This window comes from Poeciliopsis prolifica, unplaced genomic scaffold (assembly GCF_027474105.1).
Source record: "Poeciliopsis prolifica strain line A6 unplaced genomic scaffold, Auburn_PproV2 SCAFFOLD037, whole genome shotgun sequence".
In the NCBI taxonomy this organism is placed as follows: Eukaryota; Metazoa; Chordata; class Actinopteri; order Cyprinodontiformes; family Poeciliidae; genus Poeciliopsis; species Poeciliopsis prolifica.
In genome coordinates this window covers 903,921-924,637 of record NW_026562412.1, presented here as the reverse complement: position 1 = coordinate 924,637, position 20,717 = coordinate 903,921, and the positions used below count along the sequence as shown (strand labels likewise).

The window sequence follows — 20,717 nt, the reverse complement described above, 5'->3', positions numbered from 1 at the left end:
TAAATCGGCTAATGTGTGGTCTCATGTTTTCAGAATTTGACGACTTTTCAAAACTTGTGTGAACTGGGCTTTAGTATTAGAAGATATTATATGTGCATTATATGTGCATGTGTGAATGTATATATAAATTGATTGATTTAATAGTGTAATAATCAATATATTTATGTCTGTATTGTAAATATTTCCTACATTGTTTGCACTGTTTTGGAGCTGGCTTTATCACACTATGAAATGGTAATTCTATTGCCGCCTTGTCTGAACACCCACTTTGCAAACATGGGATACAGAAGGTCATGAAGGATGCACCGGACGTTTCCTTCAAATCTGGGGAAAAGGACGCATGTGGTGAATGCATTTGGAGGAGTCATTGAATTCAGACAGTCCCTGTTGCCATGCTATGATGCAATCAACCCACAAATCTGGCCTTCAAAGGATGCTGCCCCTGCTTTTAAAAATAAACATGTTTTGGTTCTTCTGAGTTATCAGAAGTAAGTTGCCTCTACATAATCACCCATACCAGGTAAGCCATCACAACCTTTTTTTACAAAATGAATGTTTTAATCCACCGTACTCAAGAATGCTCTTCTTAAGCGTACTTACTGTTTAAATAACGAAACAGCATAAAACATAACGCATGGTTTAGTCATTATCTAAGCAAGATGCTACAGATGCTAATGGAAGGATCAGAGGTAAATAAACTTGTTTGTGAGATTCATTTCATAATTCATAAATCCAGAATATTTCAGAGACATTTCAGCTAACAACTTCTAGCTATAATAGGCTGTGATGTCCAACTTTAAAACAAGACAAAAACTGCTGTTTCCATAACAACTGCTATATAAAATGTGTTTTTCTTCATTTCCTGTCTGAGGGTATGATGAAGAGTCAGGTAGAGCTCCTTTATGTCCTGATCATTATGAGTGGAGGATTTGCCCAAAGCCTGAAACCCCGCCGGAGCGTTTCCTTCTCAGGTGAGTGTTCTACCTGGACTCTATCTTGGGAGTGGGATTCTCCCTAGTAACCAAGGAAACAGAGTGAAAACCAATAGTCCATTTTTGTAAAGCAAAGTAAGTATTGACAATGTATAAAAATAACAGAAATAGTTTGCTAGTTCAGCACTGCACCACTGCCAAGTGTACTGAAGGAAGTAAAAACAGAGTGGTCAGAACAACAGGATTAAAGTCCTTTTAGGCACCGAACCAAGTTATTGTCATGTTTGATTCTAATTTTCTAACCACAGGAGAACTGGAATTAGTAAAAGGTAGTTTATTGAAAAAAAATAATTAAACGGGAGGAAGCGATTTAGGTCCAGGGAAAAGGAAGCTCATGGAGCTGAGGGAGCGCTGCGGAAGGAGCAGAAGAGATAGTGAGTTTACAGGTAGTCAGAAATATGAGCTATGGTGATATTCAGGAGAGATCTTACTTGTGATGGTGAAAGAAAAAGCTGTGTGAGGGGGGGGGTGACCGGGGACTCAGAGGGGTTTCGTTTCCATTCGGCTGGGCTCGGGTGATGACCAGGGTTCCAGAGGCCAGACAGATCGAAGTGGTTTCGTATCACTGGTGGTGGCTGTGGCAGAGGGGAAAACAGAGGAGCGGACCAGCTGCTGACTGACAGATCCTAATCCTGCTTGAGGTTCTTCGGCGAAGATGAAAGCGGGACTCGGGCAACCAGTGGGTACAGTCCACGGCGTCACGAGGAAGGAACAATCCAGAAAAAAAAACCCACAATGAGGTCTTCACGAGGTGGTTCCAAGAAATGTCTCAGGAAACAACACCTTTAACAGGAAAGCAACAAAACGATTCTAAGAGTTGGTTTACTGGCAACACTCGGGCGCAGAAGTGCAGGTAGTCCACTCCTCTTATCCCTCGGGATAATAGACGATGATTAACAGGTGTGCAGAACCGCAGGTCCGCCCAGTCGGGAGGCTGCCTCTGGCACCATCTAGTGGGTGAATGATGGCACTGCAGAAAAAAAACATAAAAAACCCCATCAACAGGAACAAACACCCCGAGATACCTAACAGTTATGCTCTAAAGAGGATGTTCCGTGGAGAAGTCAGCTCCAAACTAATATGTGCATGTGTGAGCAAGTGTGTGCATATATAAAAACAACTTTTAGATAAAAATTATTATATCACATTATGTCAATAAAAGTGATCTGATTAAAATAACATTTAAGAAGCCACAACCCAAAACATGGAAACACAATCCTATGACATGAGGCACCTGCAAACACAGTTAAATGTCCAGACTGTTGCAGAAGTATTCATACCAAATAAACTTTTCCACATTTTGTCATATTGTAAACACAAACTCCAGTGTCTTGAAAAGGATAAAAATAATACCAATGTAACATGAGCATGTTTTTTACCCCCATTACTCTGATATATCTAAATAAAATATAGGAAGATCGTCTAAATTCAGAAGTCTACCAATTAATAAATATGGGGTCCATATGAGTGTCAGTGTCAAAAACATTAACACCACAGTAACATCACACGGAAGTAAATGCTCTGATTTCTAAAGTAGCCTGAGGATAACGGTTGGATTCTTTCCCTCAGATGTTAACCTGAAGCTGTTTGAGGAGCTCGACTTTGATGGTTTGAGCTCCCTGCTGGTCAGAGAAGACATCGGTCTGCTCTTCATCGGAGCCAGAGGAAAGGTCATCATGCTGCGTTTGGATGACATCACTGAAAAGACAGGCGAGGTAGGAACTGGGCTTGGGTGGTGAAACATAATTGAAAATACACAAAAAGCAGAAGGAGATTATGGCGGAACGTTTTTGGAAATACACAGTCAATAATTAACTGTAAGAATTTGAGTTATTTAGCCTGTCATGGTGGTTGTGGAACAATGGGTCAGCTCTCCTCAGTTCACCCAACCGGTGTTTTGTGGACTTGGAGAAAGCGTTCTACTGGGTCCCTCGGGGAGCACTGTGGGGGGTTCTTCAGGAGTATGGGGTAGCAGGCCCTTTGATACGGGCTGTCAAGTCCCTTTGATACAGGCTGTCAGGGCCCTTTGATACAGGCTGTCAGGGCCCTTTGATACGGGCTGTCAGGGCCCTTTGATACGGGCTGTCGGGGCCCTTTGATACGGGCTGTCGGGGCCCTTTGATACGGGCTGTATGGGCCCTTTGATACGGGCTGTCAGGGCCCTTTGATACGGGCTGTCAGGGCCCTTTGATACGGGCTGTCAGGGCCCTTTGATACGGGCTGTCAGGGCCCTTTGATACGGGCTGTCAGGGCCCTTTGATACGGGCTGTCAGGGCCCTTTGATACAGGCTGTCAGGGCCCTTTGATACAGGCTGTAAGGGCCCTTTGATACAGGCTGTAAGGGCCCTTTGATACAGGCTGTCAGGGCCCTTTGATACAGGGTGTAAGGTCCCTTTGATACAGGCTGTCAGGTCCCTTTGATACAGGCTGTCAGGGCCCTTTGAAACAGGCTGTAAGGGCCCTTTGATACGGGCTGTCAGGGCCCTTTGATACAGGCTGTCAGGGCCCTTTGATACAGGCTGTCAGGTCCCTTTGATACAGGCTGTCAGGGCCCTTTGATACAGGCTGTCAGGTCCCTTTGATACAGGCTGTCAGGGCCCTTTGATACAGGCTGTCAGGTCCCTTTGATACAGGCTGTCAGGGCCCTTTGATACAGGCTGTCAGGGCCCTTTGATACAGGCTGTCAGGGCCCTTTGATACGGGCTGTCAGGGCCCTTTGATACGGGCTGTCAGGGCCCTTTGATACAGGCTGTCAGGGCCCTTTGATACAGGCTGTCAGGGCCCTTTGATACAGGCTGTCAGGTCCCTTTGATACGGGCTGTCAGGGCCCTTTGATACGGGCTGTCAGGGCCCTTTGATACAGGCTGTCAGGGCCCTTTGATACAGGCTGTCAGGGCCCTTTGATACGGGCTGTCAGGGCCCTTTGATACAGGCTGTAAGGGCCCTTTGATACAGGCTGTCAGGGCCCTTTGATACAGGGTGTAAGGTCCCTTTGATACAGGCTGTCAGGTCCCTTTGATACAGGCTGTCAGGGCCCTTTGAAACAGGCTGTAAGGGCCCTTTGATACGGGCTGTCAGGGCCCTTTGATACAGGCTGTCAGGGCCCTTTGATACAGGCTGTCAGGTCCCTTTGATACAGGCTGTCAGGGCCCTTTGATACAGGCTGTCAGGTCCCTTTGATACAGGCTGTCAGGGCCCTTTGATACAGGCTGTCAGGTCCCTTTGATACAGGCTGTCAGGGCCCTTTGATACAGGCTGTCAGGGCCCTTTGATACAGGCTGTCAGGGCCCTTTGATACGGGCTGTCAGGGCCCTTTGATACGGGCTGTCAGGGCCCTTTGATACAGGCTGTCAGGTCCCTTTGATACAGGCTGTCAGGGCCCTTTGATACAGGCTGTCAGGTCCCTTTGATACGGGCTGTATGGGCCCTTTGATACGGGATACGGGCTGTCGGGGCCCTTTGATACAGGCTGTCAGGGCCCTTTGATACGGGCTGTCAGGGCCCTTTGATACGGGCTGTCAGGGCCCTTTGATACGGGCTGTCAGGGCCCTTTGATACGGGCTGTCAGGGCCCTTTGATACAGGCTGTCAGGGCCCTTTGATACAGGCTGTAAGGGCCCTTTGATACAGGCTGTAAGGGCCCTTTGATACAGGCTGTCAGGGCCCTTTGATACAGGGTGTAAGGTCCCTTTGATACAGGCTGTCAGGTCCCTTTGATACAGGCTGTCAGGGCCCTTTGAAACAGGCTGTAAGGGCCCTTTGATACGGGCTGTCAGGGCCCTTTGATACAGGCTGTCAGGGCCCTTTGATACAGGCTGTCAGGTCCCTTTGATACAGGCTGTCAGGGCCCTTTGATACAGGCTGTCAGGTCCCTTTGATACAGGCTGTCAGGGCCCTTTGATACAGGCTGTCAGGTCCCTTTGATACAGGCTGTCAGGGCCCTTTGATACAGGCTGTCAGGGCCCTTTGATACAGGCTGTCAGGGCCCTTTGATACGGGCTGTCAGGGCCCTTTGATACGGGCTGTCAGGGCCCTTTGATACAGGCTGTAAGGGCCCTTTGATACAGGCTGTCAGGTCCCTTTGATACAGGCTGTCAGGGCCCTTTGATACAGGCTGTCAGGGCCCTTTGATACGGGCTGTCAGGGCCCTTTGATACGGGCTGTCAGGGCCCTTTGATACGGGCTGTCAGGGCCCTTTGATACAGGCTGTAAGGGCCCTTTGATACAGGCTGTCAGGTCCCTTTGATACAGGCTGTCAGGGCCCTTTGATACGGGCTGTCAGGGCCCTTTGATACGGGCTGTCAGGGCCCTTTGATACGGGCTGTCAGGGCCCTTTGATACGGGCTGTCAGGGCCCTTTGATACGGGCTGTCAGGGCCCTGTATGACTTGTGGCAGTAAGTTGGGCTAGCTTTCAGTGAGAATTGGACTCCACCAGGCCTGCCCTTTGTCACCAATTCTGTTCTTTACTTTCATGGACAGAATATCTTGACCATCCAAGGTGTTGAGGGATCCATTTTATTGGCCTTGGGATTTCATCTCTGGTTTTTGCGAATTGTGTGGTCCTATTGGCTTCATCGGTTCGTGATCTGAAGCTCTCGCTGGAGCAGTTCATGGCTGGGATGAGGATCAGAATAGAATAGAATAGAATAGCATTTATTGTCATTGAACAGGATTCAACAAAATTTCTATTGCAACTCCCGTGCAAAAAGTCAAATACAATATTAAATAAACAAACACACAATAATAATAATAATAAGGGTCGGGGCGGGGGTGTCCTGCCTGAAGTCGAGGAATTTAAGTAACTTTAGGTTCATGAATGAGGGAAGAGAGCAGGAGATGGACAAATGGATTACAGCAGCACCTGCAGTGAAGCAGCACTGTATTGGTCCGTTGTGGTTAACAGAGAAAGCTGAGTCAAAAACAAAGCTCTCGATTAGCCAGTCGATCTACGTTCCTACTGTTATCTATGGTCATGAGCTTTGGGTCATGACTGAGAGAACAAGGTCCTGGATACAAGCGGCCGAAATGGGGTTTCCCCATAGGGTGTCAGGAATCTCCCTTAGGGATAGGGTGAGACCTGAACGGAGTCAGAGTAGAGCTGCTGCTCCTTCATGTCGAGAGGAGCTAATTGAGGCTTGGGCATCTGCTTCCTGGATGCCTCCCTGGTGAGGTGTTCATGTCCCACCAGGGGAGGCCCGGGGAGGATCCCGGACGTGCTGGAGGGACTGTTTCATTGCTGGCCTCGGAGCTGGCCCAAGTGTTTGGGTCTCCCCTCTTAGGCTGCTTCCCCTCCAATGAAAATATGAAGTTTGAACCTAAGTATTTAGTTACCAAGCTAATTATTTAGTTTTAGATAGTAAACTAAATAATAAGCTTGAAAACTAAATATTTTTCTCCTAAATATGTAGTTTGCTAACAAAATATTTTTAAGCTTAATATTTAGTTACTCAGCTAAATATTTTAACAGTGGGATATTTATAAGTTAATGAATTACCTGATGAAAATAAGACTGAAAAATTGACCCCAACTCATTAGGTCTGAACTGCAAAGTGCTGCAAAGGCCTAGTGCAACCACGTGATTTCTTATTTTTCAGACAAACTATATATGCCTTTTCTATTTCTATTTTCTGTGTTAAATAGAAATAGAACAACTGATGGATGAAACTCTCCAAAGTTCATCCAAAATTGTCCTCTAACTAAAATGTTTGGATTCCTGTGAAATCACAAGTGCAGCGCCACAGAACGTGAGATAGGACAAACCGTAGAAATCTAAAACTTGGTACATAGGTAGAGCCCTCCCTGTATATTCTAGGGAGTACTTTTAGGTACTCCCTAGAATATACAGGGAGGAACCCATTTTGAGTCGAAAGCCACAAAATGGCTTTCGACTCAAAAAGCCAAAGGAAACTTTGGCGATTTTTAACTTTTACAGACCTCAAAATTTAACTAACTCCTAAGGATGTCACCCTATTTGCTTACTTTTTGGTTAGGAATGCAGGTATAAGGTGAGACTTTAAAAGTTATCAAAAAAATTAGCTTTCATATTAGTTCAGCGGGAATGGCTGAGTGGCAAACTTGGCGTACTCACCAAAGCAAACAAAATGCTGTAACTTTCAACTTTGCATAAGTTGGCATGTTCTGATTGTTTATTCTGTGTTGCATGACTTTGTGTTTTTGTGTTTGTTATGATGTAAATAACTTTGAAATGACTTGCTCCTGGAATGTGCTATACAATTAACATTTGATTCACTGATTGATAAGTGATCCTGATTGATGTGACAATCCTGTCATCATATGCTGACATCATCTAAGCCCCACCCCCTCAGAACAGGAAGTGACTCTTTTTTCTTGGAAAGCTCCATCTCTGATTGCCTTGACCTAATTAAGTCAGAAAGGACAGTCTTGAAGCATTGAAGGTCAAAACTTATCAAAGGATTTTTTGTACATCAAAGCATGTGACCGTTGCCAAGTCTCAAATCTGACCATTTGCCATCAATCAAGGTGGAATAACTTCCTCATACGAGCTCCCAGCAGCATCAAACTTCATTTGTATCATTACAGACCAAAGCTCATCACGCTCACATGGCCGTTTCCTGACAACATCTTAGACCTGCCTCCATTCAACCTGTTTCCCTACAATGTTTCTTCCGTTTACTCTGTGGTTGATGTAGATTTCAGCCTGTGTTAAACAGAAATAGACGGTAAATTCTGTTGGTGTCAGCATTTGGGCATGGCTGAATGGCAAATGTTAATTCCTGACTGTTTCCATACTGTTCTCTGTAAATCACACTACTCATCCTATTTTCACTAAACTTGTTAGGATTGACCTTTGTTAACCTCTAAATAACCTGTTATTGCACAATAGCTAGCACCATCCTAAAACTCACAACTCCCATGGATTGACTACTGACCAGCTCTCTGTCTAACGGGTCCAGAAAATCTCTAAAACCTTCGAGTCTTACCCTGAGACAGGTCTAAGAGAGATAATCTGTCTAAGCTGGTGTCGAGAGATTCATCTATCTTTAATTACCTACAATCCAAAAGCGACCCTACTTACTTAAGCAGCATTCAGTTGAGTAGTCCTCACAACTGCATAACTCCAATAACCACTTTTGTTAACGGCAGCTCTCTCTGTCAACAGTGAACACTTGTTACTGGCTAGTCAACTTGTAGTGGCTCAACATAAAGCCCAAGGTCATTATTTTACAAACACTAAGGGAAAGTCTGAAGCCACCACATTTCTAGAATCATGTTCATGTGTTTTACAAAAAAGAGAAACCAGAATCAATAGATGACTCAATTAATTTCACTGTCCACAAATCTCATTAGAATTTTAATGCATCTTTTTAAGCAAGCCTTTAGCAGAGGTAAATGACTAAAAGATTAATTATCAATGATTACAAGTTAAGAATAAAAATCAAATTAAGCAAAATCACCCCAAATCTTTCCCTAAACTCTGTCACTAATTTACTGAGTCAGGCTTTAGGGTGCAGTTCAACTCATACCCAGATGATGGATGATCTCAGCAACAGAGAGCTTTGGTATCCTTAGTCAGAGTCTTGTCTTTGTACAGCAAATCCTCTTTTGACCAGAAACAAAGCAGAGCTGGTTGTTGTCCTTCAAACACTCAGACCTTCATCACTCCTTTGACCTTTGTCTAATCCCCAAGTCTGTTGCAGCAACCTTGACATCCTTGGGTTGAGTGCAGAGCGGCAGTCGAATGAAGAACCAGGGCAGAGGGTCGATAGGTCTTGTCTTTTTTTAGGAGTGCAGAGTCTTCGCTTCCCTTTGGTTCCAGGGCGCGGCCTTCTGCTGATGTTGTGTCTGCATCTTCTTGTTAGCTTGACTTCTGGACTGGAGACTAAGAACCTCTCTTCCTCTTTTTCACGGTTTTTATCTCCTCCTATCTTGTGGTTGTGTGTGGGGAGACAGCGTACGTGACTTCTTAAGCATTTGATTACTTTATGGAAAGTACCGATCATCCCCTCACTTGGTTAATGCCCTCTGCACTTCTTTTGTTTGTCTTCTGACCATTTGGATTCACTTCATTTTTTTGAACTTCTGCTGCCTCTCCCACTCAAGACATGTCTCTTCTTACCTCTACATGTCCCTCCACATCTCTATACTTCACAACTGTAGGATTATTTCAGTTACAATTCTTTATTTGCTGTGTGATTGTCATAAATCATTAAACACAATCATCTTTTAATGTATTTCTTCAAACATAACTTCTTTTAATTATCGTCTGAGATTAATTATATTAACATTTAATTAACCATTTTTTATTTCTTCATCTGATTTTTATTACATCAATAAATTAAACGACAATTTATTGTGTTGAGAATTAAAGAGAAATAACTTGATTTAGCTCGTTAATTCTCCTCTGATCCTGGATTCTTGAGCCTCAATATGCGCAGGGAGAAATAGCAATCATACGACATCAGACTTCAGATATCTTGAGTTTTATCCACAGAAAATCAATGAACAAAGGAATGTTACAATAAGCAATCTCACCCAGATTATCAAAAGTCCAAGACGTGACAAAACAGAAATAATTGCACGAGTTGAAAGAAAGCAAGCACAGATAATGCATTTTCCGGGAATCGCAGACTCGGGCAGAAAGCAATTCAAATTCTCTGTTGCAAACGGAAACTTTTATAAGCCTGTGCCTTTCTCTAAATTTAAATATATGCATTAGGAGGTGTGTTTTTCCCTTTGTGGGGGCTGTCGTAATGTTACTTTTATTACCTCTGCTAAAGAGCCCCAAAGGCAGATATATAGATTGTCAAACTGGGACTTTGCCATACCAGGCATTTCCTGCTAACCCTCTTCGGCTAAAATTTACAACCTATGTCTGTTTTGGTTTTCTGCCTCAGTGATTGAACTAGAACGTGTTTGTGTTTTACTGAAACAAAATTTAATGCTAAATAATAACTACAAGTTTGGATCTAAAACTAATTCAAAAGATGCTTAAAGAAATATATTTAATTCTAGTATGGATAAAATTATTTATAAAAAGTTTTAAGATCCTAGTGAACTTTTGAACCAAACTAGGTATTTGTTAATTGCCTGGCAGACAGACTCTCTGTCTATAGATCAGTTAAGGAGTCTAGGTCTCTCTTTCTGTAAAACCCTCCCTATAGAATTTATGTAAGTTCAGAGTGAGCAGCTGTTTTGGTTTGGATCTTTATCTAAGTTTGTCTTAACGTAAAGGTTAGCCTATGTACTATTGTGCTAATTTAAAATTCTATTGCTTCTATTGCTTTGTAATTGTCAGTAAAACAAAATATAAAAATACATGTTTTATAATTATAAGTAAACAAAATACAAGTTTACGTCAATCTCTCAAGTGTTTATGATGTTTTCTGTGTTAGAACTGGCATAAAAAGGGGAGATCTTTCCAGGTTAACGACAAACCCAATAGCTTGTGTTGTTGTGCAATATGCCCCCCTTCTTTCACTCTCTGATCTCTCAGTCACTACTTCCTCTTCCGAAGAGAGATGTGATACCAGCTCTCCATCTAACGGGTGAATTGAGTTTCCTAAATCTGTCCAGATCTGCAGTAAACTATGTTTAAGTTGGCTTTGAATAAGATTCGCACACATCCAGATGTCTCGTCCTTCTTCCCCCTGTGAATTAGCCAGACTGAGCAGCCTGCAGCCAGCTAGTTTCACAGAGCACATCTGTTAACGGTCGCTCCTTCTCTTTATTACAAGGTGCACTTGTTACTGAACCAGGATGGTTCTAGTGACTCTGGCGAGTCCCAAGGATGTTGTTTTGGGCTAAAGCAACCTATAAAACATTTTCTACTTTTTCCTCCCCAGAATCAAACATCACAGCAATTTTACTACCATCAAAGAACTTTGTGGTGACTCATTCATTGAATGTCAACAACATCTTTTATATATTTTTTTTAGTAAGGCATTTTTTCAAGAGTTAGTACAGCTTCATTAAGTAGCAGAAATAATCAAATAAGTCAAATCAATCATCTAGCCTATCTTTCCCTAACGCTGATATTAAGAACTAAAAAGGGAACCTTTGAGAGAGATGGACGGAGTTTGGTGTTTCGAATCCCAGAACTGGATCCATGATGAAGGCAGGGATCTCTGTTGGTCTGACCTCACCTGGCAGTGATGGTGAGGTCACACAGGACTTGGGTCTTTATCATTACCTTGGTTTTTGTCTTTATCTTCATCTTTGCCTTGGCTTTTGCCTTGATCTTCTTCTTTGCCTTGCTCTTCTTCTTTGCCTTACTCTTCATCTTTGTCTTTGGGGTCTGAACCCAGCCGATGAGAGAAGTGCGATTTGAAGCCACATGTTACGGGGCTGACGGGTTGGTCCCCGTGCGCAGGACAGTCTTCAGCTCTGTGGCCCCGGCTCTTCTTCAGCTGCAGAGTTCTTTGTCCATCTCGGTCTTGGCTCGAAGCTGCCTGGAGGATCCAACCAAAGATTCCTCTTTTGCTCTCCCCTTATATAGGGTTTATGTTGCTGGGCTCCAGCACCGATGAGATCCGGAGTTGTCTTTGCTGATTATAAAAAAGGTTTTATTTACCTTCATACAAAGTCCGCCTGTCAACACCTAACGCTACCCAGCAGAACGGGGAAAACAGAATACTGCTGAACGACAGCGACGCATTCACTGACATAAAGTAAATATGACTACCAAAGATAAATTCACAAGACAGATACAAAACCAAGTTCAGAAGAAATGAATAAACTACAATGAACAATGAATTAACTTATCATAAACAAAACAGAATTGGTGGGGTACCTTATAAACTAATAAATTTGGTGTCTCTCACATTTATATCCGCTTTCGGTGCATTTGCATTGGCTAACACTGTTGCTGTGCTTGATTTATTGGGTAACTTGTTTGGACAGATAAACTCATATCCATCACTGTCTTAGAGACATTTTGTCCTGATGTCTATGCTAATGTCTCAGGGTTGCTCAACGTTCCTCCCGTGTCTTTTCCTTGAAACATTTAAGTTGTTCATCTATCTCCAAGTAAGGCATTGGTCATCTCTGCTCTCCCGTTAGTTCCCATTTTACCCCTGACCTTTCACCTACTATCTACCTCAACACATCATCAGTGATCTTTAATAGCAGTTATGTATTACACCATTTCAAGTTCAATGTCAAAATCACATTCATAACCCTTTTCGTTTCTTTGATTTAGCATTCATTTATAATTTTATGATAATCCCAACTTATTACTCTTATTAAAATCATGTGAGTTATTGCAGATGTTCTGAAAAGAAACCAAGAATAATCTATTATTGTAATTATTTGATATCAAAGATACTGTTACTTGTTCCCACAAGTGTAAGTATTGTTATAAGTAAACCAATATTAATATAAGCATTTTAATTTAAATCTTATCTAATTACTCAAAATGTTTAGAATTCGTTCTTTAAAACTTTTATGCTTTGAAAGAAGGAACAGTCTCAACTATTTTTATAAATCTGCAAGCTGGAAACCTGCTCTTTCTGTCTGAGCGCTCTCTGACTATGATTTCTGATGATTAGATCGAATAAAGAAGTATTATTATTGGATCTATTACCTAACACTCTCGCTTAACATTAATAAGGACACAGGAAGACAGTTATATTTTCTAATGCAATCTTCCAATTGAACAGAGAACTCTGCTCAGAGACATCCCGTTGTCTCTGTCTCCGGACCAGTTCTAACGTGCTTCTCTGCAACTGCATATTTTATTACATTGATACGTAGTTTAATTACAAATCATTTGCATAGAAGAAGTGGCAAACTGAATACAGATTCTCAAGGTACTGTCTTTGCATCTCCTGCTAGGTGTGAACTGCTTATCCCTGGTTGGCATCTGTGGTCCTTTTGTCCTCCTGTCAGGGCAATCCTGCTCCGTTCCCGGGATTCTCTGGTTCAGTTCCCGCCCCCCTCTGGGGTCGTAAAGTTCAGTTCCCCAGACTCTCAGTTGTATGCAAACGACCCATTCTTCCTACCAGGCCAACTGTCACCCTGGCCATCCGTCTCCAATGTGACAAACTCATTGCTTCCTTCAAAGATAAAAGAAACACAGATCCCAGGGGCAAACAAAGGTTTCTCAACCCTTATAGTCTCCTAATCTTGAATATTTATCTTTGTATTTATCTAAAAATCCAACAATAATTAAAGCTAAGTTTGCAAGAGACAAAACAACACACTTAATCATATTTATTTGATTGAAGTCTAAGTCTACTGTTGGGTCCAGATGTTACTTGTGTAATCAATTTAAAAGGCAACTTTATTTATTGTTACTGTTAACTAAAATCGCCAGCATGTGGAAGTGGGATGATCTTGGGTTTTCTTGACACTTGAAATTGAAATTTGACTCCACTGAGCCTCAGGTTATTCCAACAGCTATCAAGACATCAAGTGATCTGCACCAGATTTTTTGCGCATCATCCGGGAGCACTGCTGATCACATAAGTGTGTATCTGGTGGACAGGTATGAGAACTGCGCAACAGCATCAACGTGCTGAGCTGGTGGTGTTGCTGGAGCTCCTGTGGTTGCCGTAAGGCTGGAAAACCACTGAGCTGCGAGGGCCTACAACTCTACTTGCAGCTTTAATTTTTCTTCTTATTGCTGTCAAAATTTTACTGTATATCTTTACAAAATGTGCCCCTTATGATAGATATTCCTCTTTTTAGATTCATACCTAATGAAGGAATTTCACATGCATCTCCTCATAAACATGTTGACTTCCTGATTTGTCTTTTGTTAGATTAACTGGATGGTGACCTCTAGAGAAAAAGCTCTGTGTAAGGTGAAAGGCAGGAGCATCGAGGTACACTACAGCTCATTAAAATAAGGAAATGTCAAATGTTCTCCCTCATCTTAACATAGTCTGGAGAAATAGCTGTTCTTCTAACAGGAATGTGACAACTACATCACGATGATGCACACTCAGGATGATGGCAAAATTCTGGTTTGTGGAACCAAAGCATTCGACCCTACCTGCACACACCTGGTACGTTCCTCCAATGCTTAAGGCTGGAATTGTTGTCCTTCAGTATCAGAACCATTTATTGTGTAGGAAGAATTAGAAGCATAATTTCTAAATTATTATAAATACTGAATATTTTTTCAGATGTTTCAGGAAGGAAATGTTACCATGGAAGACAGTTTCCAGAATGGCAGGGGGAAAATTCCTTTTAAGCCCGATGAAAAGTTTGCTTCCCTGATGAATGGTTGGTACGATGATTTTTATCCCCATGCTTAAATACAATAGCAGAAAAGGTGAGAATCAGAGAGAAAATCTCTGCCAACTAATATTGATAGTGTTGTGAAAAACGTGTATTCTAAACCGATAGACCAAAAATGTGCAAGCACACATGCAGAATATTAACCAACAAAAAGCAATCAGACTTTAATTTTTTTATTCTTTTTTAGCACTAAAAAAAGAGACCCTTACCATCACAGACTAGAAGTGAAAATGGACCCTGAGTCTATACAGGATATCCTTAAAAAATGGGAAGATTCGTTGCATATGATCTCAAAACACGCCCAGTGGTCATCCGATGTCCTGTGTCTCTATTTCCATGGCCTGTGTCTCTATTTCTCATACTTTCACACAAAGGCCTTTGTGTGAAAGTATGAGAATGTAATATGTGTAGAAGCATATGTGTGTACTTGACCTTGGTAAGCGTCTCAACAATGCTCATCAGTTGCTTGCTCAAACAGATTGGTTTGTTTGACAGTTTGGTGTGAAAATTAATCATATCAGCTGACGGTCACAAAAAATTTTTCAGTTTTGGAGATTTCAGTGGATCCCAGGAATGTTTTTGTAATAATTTGCTTCAGAAATTATCAAACTTTTCCTCTGTTCTCTACAGGAAACACGTTGTATACCGCTGGTTCTATAAACTTCCTGGGAACAGTAACATCTTTCCAAAGACATAGGAAGCCTTCCCTGAGGACTGAACCAATGTGGTCTTGGCTCAATGGTGAGGTGGCCGCTTGACCCAGTTAAAGGTTCTTTAACTGTGAAATCTTCTTGTCAAACATAACAATACATTTAAAATAATTTTATATCAGAACCCACCATGATTTCCTTGAAGTTTGCTGAAATCAGCAAACATTCAGAGACCAAAGAGGACGACAGCATCTTCTTGTTCCTCACAGAGTTCGGAAGCACAGATCAACACAGCAGGTTGCGACTGTCAAGAGTCGCACGAGTGTGTAAAGTATGTGTCTAAATGTTAAACTTCCCTTAAAACATCACATGAATCAGTATTAAAGTCTGACATTTGTGCGGATTCAGGGTGACTTGGGAGGATTGAGAATTTTGCAGAGAAAGTGGACTTCTTTTCTGAAAGCCCGTCTGGACTGCCCGTTTGGAGATGAAGGTTCAGAGTCTCTGGTGCAGGATGTCTTTTTCTCCAAGATGAAAATAATGTGACTGACAGCATCTTCTATGCAACATTCACCTTGAGCTCGTAAGTCAAATCTCAGGTTTTCAATACGTAGGTTGTTGAAATGGTTTGTTTTCCATAAATCCAAATACATTAGCTTGTTTCCAGAAGTCTGGATGATTTTTTGCAGTTGGGATGTTTCCAGAAGCATAATAGACGCAAATGGAAATACAAAAACATACAACAGGTGAATTTTACATTATAGGTTCCCTTTGAAGTAGACTGAAAAAAACTTATTTATTATCTTTGCATATAGTGAGGAAAGATCTAGAGTCATTATGCAGCTTCAGTCAATAGGATAGAAAGTAAAGATCAGGCTGAAAACCTTCAGAGTTGCATAAACAGTTAAAAAGTCTGCCTTATATCACCTAAAGAACATTTCTAGGATTAAAGGGCTAATTTATCCATGCATTTATCTTTGGTGGCATCGATTACTGCAACAGCATGTTCACAAATCTGTCTAAAAAAAATTATTCTCAAGCTGCAGCTGATCCAAAATGCTGCTGCTTGCGTTCTCACTAAAACTAGGAAGACAGAGAGCACCTCACACCAGTTTTAAAGTCACTCCACTGGCTCCCTGTAGCTCAGAGAACAGACTTTGAAATACTGTTGCTATTTTATAAATCACTGAACAGCTTAGTACCCAGCTAAGCTGTTCAGCTTATTAAAAACTTGATATTGTCGTATCAACCTTCCAGACCTTTCATGGCTTCTAGATCTGCTCTGCCTCTAGATACAGAACCAAACATGGAGAAGCACCATCCAGGTTTTTATGCCGATTCTTTTTCAGCATTTCTGTTTCAGCTTGGCTGCTGGGCTTGGAATCAATGTTCTGTTGATGACCCAGTTTGATCCACCCTTCAGATGTTGAACATATTGACTCACATTTGACTTCAAAATACTTCTTTATTAAGTGGATCCCCAATTTGTTAATGTCATGTAACATTGCACTTCTATAGCTCAGCTTCCCAAACTGCATTTTCTTTTCTTCACCATAAAGTTTAGCAGGAGGGCATCTTGCAAGGCACAGTGGTTAGACCAGGTACCCTATAAACAGAGTCTCTATACAGAGGTCAGACATTCATATGGCTGACCTGAGTTCAATTCTCATCCTTGGGTCCTTTGCCACATGTCTCTCCTCCTCCCTCACTGTCTTTTTTCTGTTGGATTACTGACAAATAAAGGCGACCAGTGCCAAATGATAATAAAGATAAATCTACCAGAAGTAGAATTTTTCATGAAGAAAAGGAGTTTTCTTCATGAGTTTCTTCAGAGTTTTCAAATCTGTGAAAACTGAACCTAAATCTCTCATAATGGGTTCTAGTTTCTATACCTATGTGCAGAATACCACCATGGGAACAGATGATCAGATAAATAAGTTTATTTTAACAATGAGAAAAAGTGAGATTGTGTAGTTCTTGTCCTTGGCGTTGGCAACCAGGGTCATCCATATTCTGAGGAGCAATGAGAAAGAGATGGTGAGTTTGAGGTTGTTGGAAAGTGGAAATTCAGGATGAATTAGACTGATCTTACTTGAGATGAAGTTAAACATCCGCCAGGAGGGAAATACCGTGATTTCCAGGGATCCTGGATCCAGTGTGAGATCTTGATGGAGTGAGTTCTTTGCAGGTAAATGTAGAGGCTGCGGTGGAGGGCGGACAGGTGAGTTCAGGTGTGAAGGAACGAAGAGCGAACCGACTTCCAGCTGGGAATCCAGGAACAGTTTATTGAAGATCTGCAGAGGCGAAGAAGGGACTTGGGCAATCAGTGGCTAACCAGCCACTGCTTTAAGAGGGGAGGAATCCAGAAAGCCAGGATTGGGACTTCACAGGGGAATTTCCAAGGCATCACAAGAGAGGGAACACGGATGAGTTACTAGAAGTAATTTCAGAGAAACACAGAGAGCTAGCTAGGAGGGGCACAGAGTACTATTACTGGCTAACACTCAGGTGACAAAGTGCCGGCAGCCTCCTCCTCATATACTCCTGGGTGATTAGGTGATGAATCACAGGTCTGCTGACCTTTGTCAGCAGGCACGCCCTCCAAGGTGTAGCAACCTCTAGACACCATCTAATGGATGAAGAGAGCACCATCAGACAAAAGAAAATCCCCATAAAGAACCAAGTCCATGGTTCCCAACAAAGTCATTCACTTTCCACCACCGCATTTAACTGTTGGTTTGGGGCTTAGGTAGGTTTCATTTCCAGAAGTATGATTCTCCAAACATTTCTGCTCTGGTCTCATATGTCCACAGGACTTTGTCCCACAAATCTTTCCCTTCATTAACATGCAAATTTACCAACCTGGAGAGAGGAAGCTTTATGTGTTAGGTGGTTTTTAAGTGGATTCCCAGGTAGAAAATATTTCCCACTTGGGAACAATTTGGTTTAGCTCATGCATACCACACCTGCAAGTGAGGGGTGAAATGGAGTAGATGATCATCAGATCTCCAAAGAACTCTGGCAGGAGTTCAGGGTAGGTTTCTGTATGAAGTGGGTAAGCACTGACACTTCATTCTGATGTGGTAGTCTCTTCAGTACTCCACGTTAATGTTTTATTTGACCTGGTAGTGACAGCACTTATTTTGCAGGAAGCCGTCCAGTACTTGCAGTCAGTCTGCTGTCTGCGCCTACAAGCTGTCAGACATCCAGCAAGTTTACAGGGGGAACGTTATGTCCGCGACTGATTCTGGCAGCTGGGTGAGGTACACAGGAAAAATATTTAGCACTTACCCTGGTTCGGTAAGCGTGACACCCAAACTCATATTAGATGGTAGTAAATAAAATGATTAGTCTCACATGATCTCTGATCTGTATTATCAGTGTATTAATGATGAAATGCGAAAGAACAATGTGAGGACTTCTTGGAACATCCCAGACAGAACCCTGATGTTTGTGAAGGACCACCCTCTGATGGAGCAAGCCGTGAAACCGATCAGTGGGAAGCCCCTGCTGGTCTGGTCTATGGTTCAGTTCTCAAGAATTGTTGTTGACAAAGTAACGTCTCTGGATGGACAGCAGCACAACATCATGTTTATTAGCAACAGTAAGTAAATGGATCATATATAATGACTTAACACATGTTGGCGTTGTTGGCAGGATCAGACTGGGCAATGGCTGTATTGACCAATGAACACGCAAATGCTACCTGCAGTTTCACTCTGAACATAAGAGAGATGTGTGTGTGGTGTTTGTATACTTACACTGTTAAAAATGTACCAACAATACTTTCATTTATTTAGCTAGTAATATAGAAAAAAATCTATTTTCATTAGGTTATACATGCTTAAATATCATAGTTCCAGATTAAATATTTAGTTCACAAACTAAATATGTAACTTGCAAAACACACCTTTAATTAGATAGCTAACCATTTTGCTAAATAAACCAAATCATATTTATCAGCATTCTTTGTAACTTTACACGTTACCCTGTAGAAACCAGAGTTAACCTCTGGTTCTGTCCTTCAGACTCTGGTTGGCTGCAGAAGGCGGTGTGGTCTGGTGATGATGGAGGGCGAATCATTGAGGAGTTGCAGCTGTTTCAGGATCCTCAGCCCATTCGCTTCCTTCAGCTCTCCTCTAGAAGTGTAGGTTACAGCTACATGTCTGTAGACTAAATGGACCTGGAGCTAACCTTTGAACTCTGATGATCTGCAGGGTCAGCTGTACAGTGCAACTAGAACTGCTGTTGCTCAGCTCAGTGTGAGGGACTGCAGCCGCTACACATCCTGTGCCGACTGCCTTACAGCCAGAGATCCATACTGTGGCTGGGACCGTCTCAGAGGCCTGTGTGCTGCTGTTGCTGGTGCTTCAAACCTCTCCATGTATGTCACACTAACTAAGACATGTTCACTGTGTGCTACATTTATAATCAGAGGATTGAATTCATTTGTTGCAGGATCCAGAACCTCACTGATGGTGATGTTGGAATCTGCCCAAACTCTCATTGCAAGTATTCCCCACATAAAGCTCTTTACACACCTTTACCTTAGTGAGGAGAGTAGTAGGAGAATTTTTATGGCTGCTTTGGCTTCTCCCACAGTGTCAAAGAAGATTATCGACATCCACCTCACAGTTGACGTGGCACAGTTCCTCCCCTGCTCCCCTGACACCAATCTCCCCATCAGCTGGAGCTTCTCTGGTAACATCCTTGAGCCCGGTCCCCGACACATTCTGCTCAGCCAGGGACTCGTTTTAACACCTTCCTTCACTGATGAAGGCCTTTACACCTGTGAGACAGTGGAAGTAGTTAAAGGCAGAGAGCACAGGATGGCTGTGATCCGGTACCATGTAAAAATTGGAAGACAGGGCGGAAGATACTTCAGTTCACACCTCCACCGCTACACCTTTGTCATTGTTTCATTTGGTGCTCTTGGTGTAATTCACATATGCAAACAATGCACACAGAAATCTCCAAACCATGTCCGGTGTAGCAACTGTGGGAGTGATCGTGGTACTAATAGAACCATAGCATCCAGGGTGTAATAGAGTCAATCACCATTGCAAACAGATTTGTTGTGAAATAAAAGAACAACCCAGTTCTACTAAACTTTGAGCAGCATTCCATGTGTCAACTCTAAACCCAAACATTTAATCAAACATTAAATAAAGAACGATGAGAAAGATGATTGAAGATATAATACACTCCAAAGATTGCAGAAAGTAGTTCACAGACTTCTTCTCTGTCTGTCTCTGCCAGTGTTCACTCCGAAGTGCTTATTTATAATGAATGAGGTGTCAAGTTAACGAATCACTTTGAGCTGTTTAGAGATAGGAAGGGCAAACAGTGAATGCAGCTATCACATTTGAGTCACAAGTCTCTGTTGCTCTGATGCGTAGTCCTCAGGATCTGTCTTTGCATCTCCTTAGGTTATAAAAACAGTTGTTTGTTGTCTCTCTGGGTCATAAAACTTCAGCTCTCTGGTTCTTCTAAGTCATAAATGTAGAGTTTCTCGGGAAGTCTAATCTTTGATGCCTTGTCCTGCTGGGTGTCAACACTTCTGTTGTCCATTTGTCTTCGATGTCCTGCTATCAGGGCAGCTGTGGCTGCAGGCATTCTGTTTCTCAATTCGGCACGCTTCCTGCTGCTCCAAAAGGAAACACAGATCCTGGGGGAAAATAAAGATCTCCCAGCCTTTAACTATTTCTATAGATTATTAATTCAATCCAAAAATAAATGCCTAAAATGATTAGTCTGGCCAACTTACACTTTGACTTATACCTACTTTGTTATCAGTGAATGAGACAACAGTGAATTTGGCAACAAAACATTGTTTGGCCACCGGAATACA

At 42.3% G+C, this 20,717-nt stretch overlaps 1 pseudogene; it reads left to right on the top strand.

Moving 5' to 3' along the window:
• The first annotated feature begins 432 nt into the window (after positions 1 to 432).
• LOC129374865 (semaphorin-4E-like) lies at positions 433 to 19,975 on the top strand (annotated as a pseudogene).
• The last annotated feature ends 742 nt before the right edge of the window (positions 19,976 to 20,717 follow it).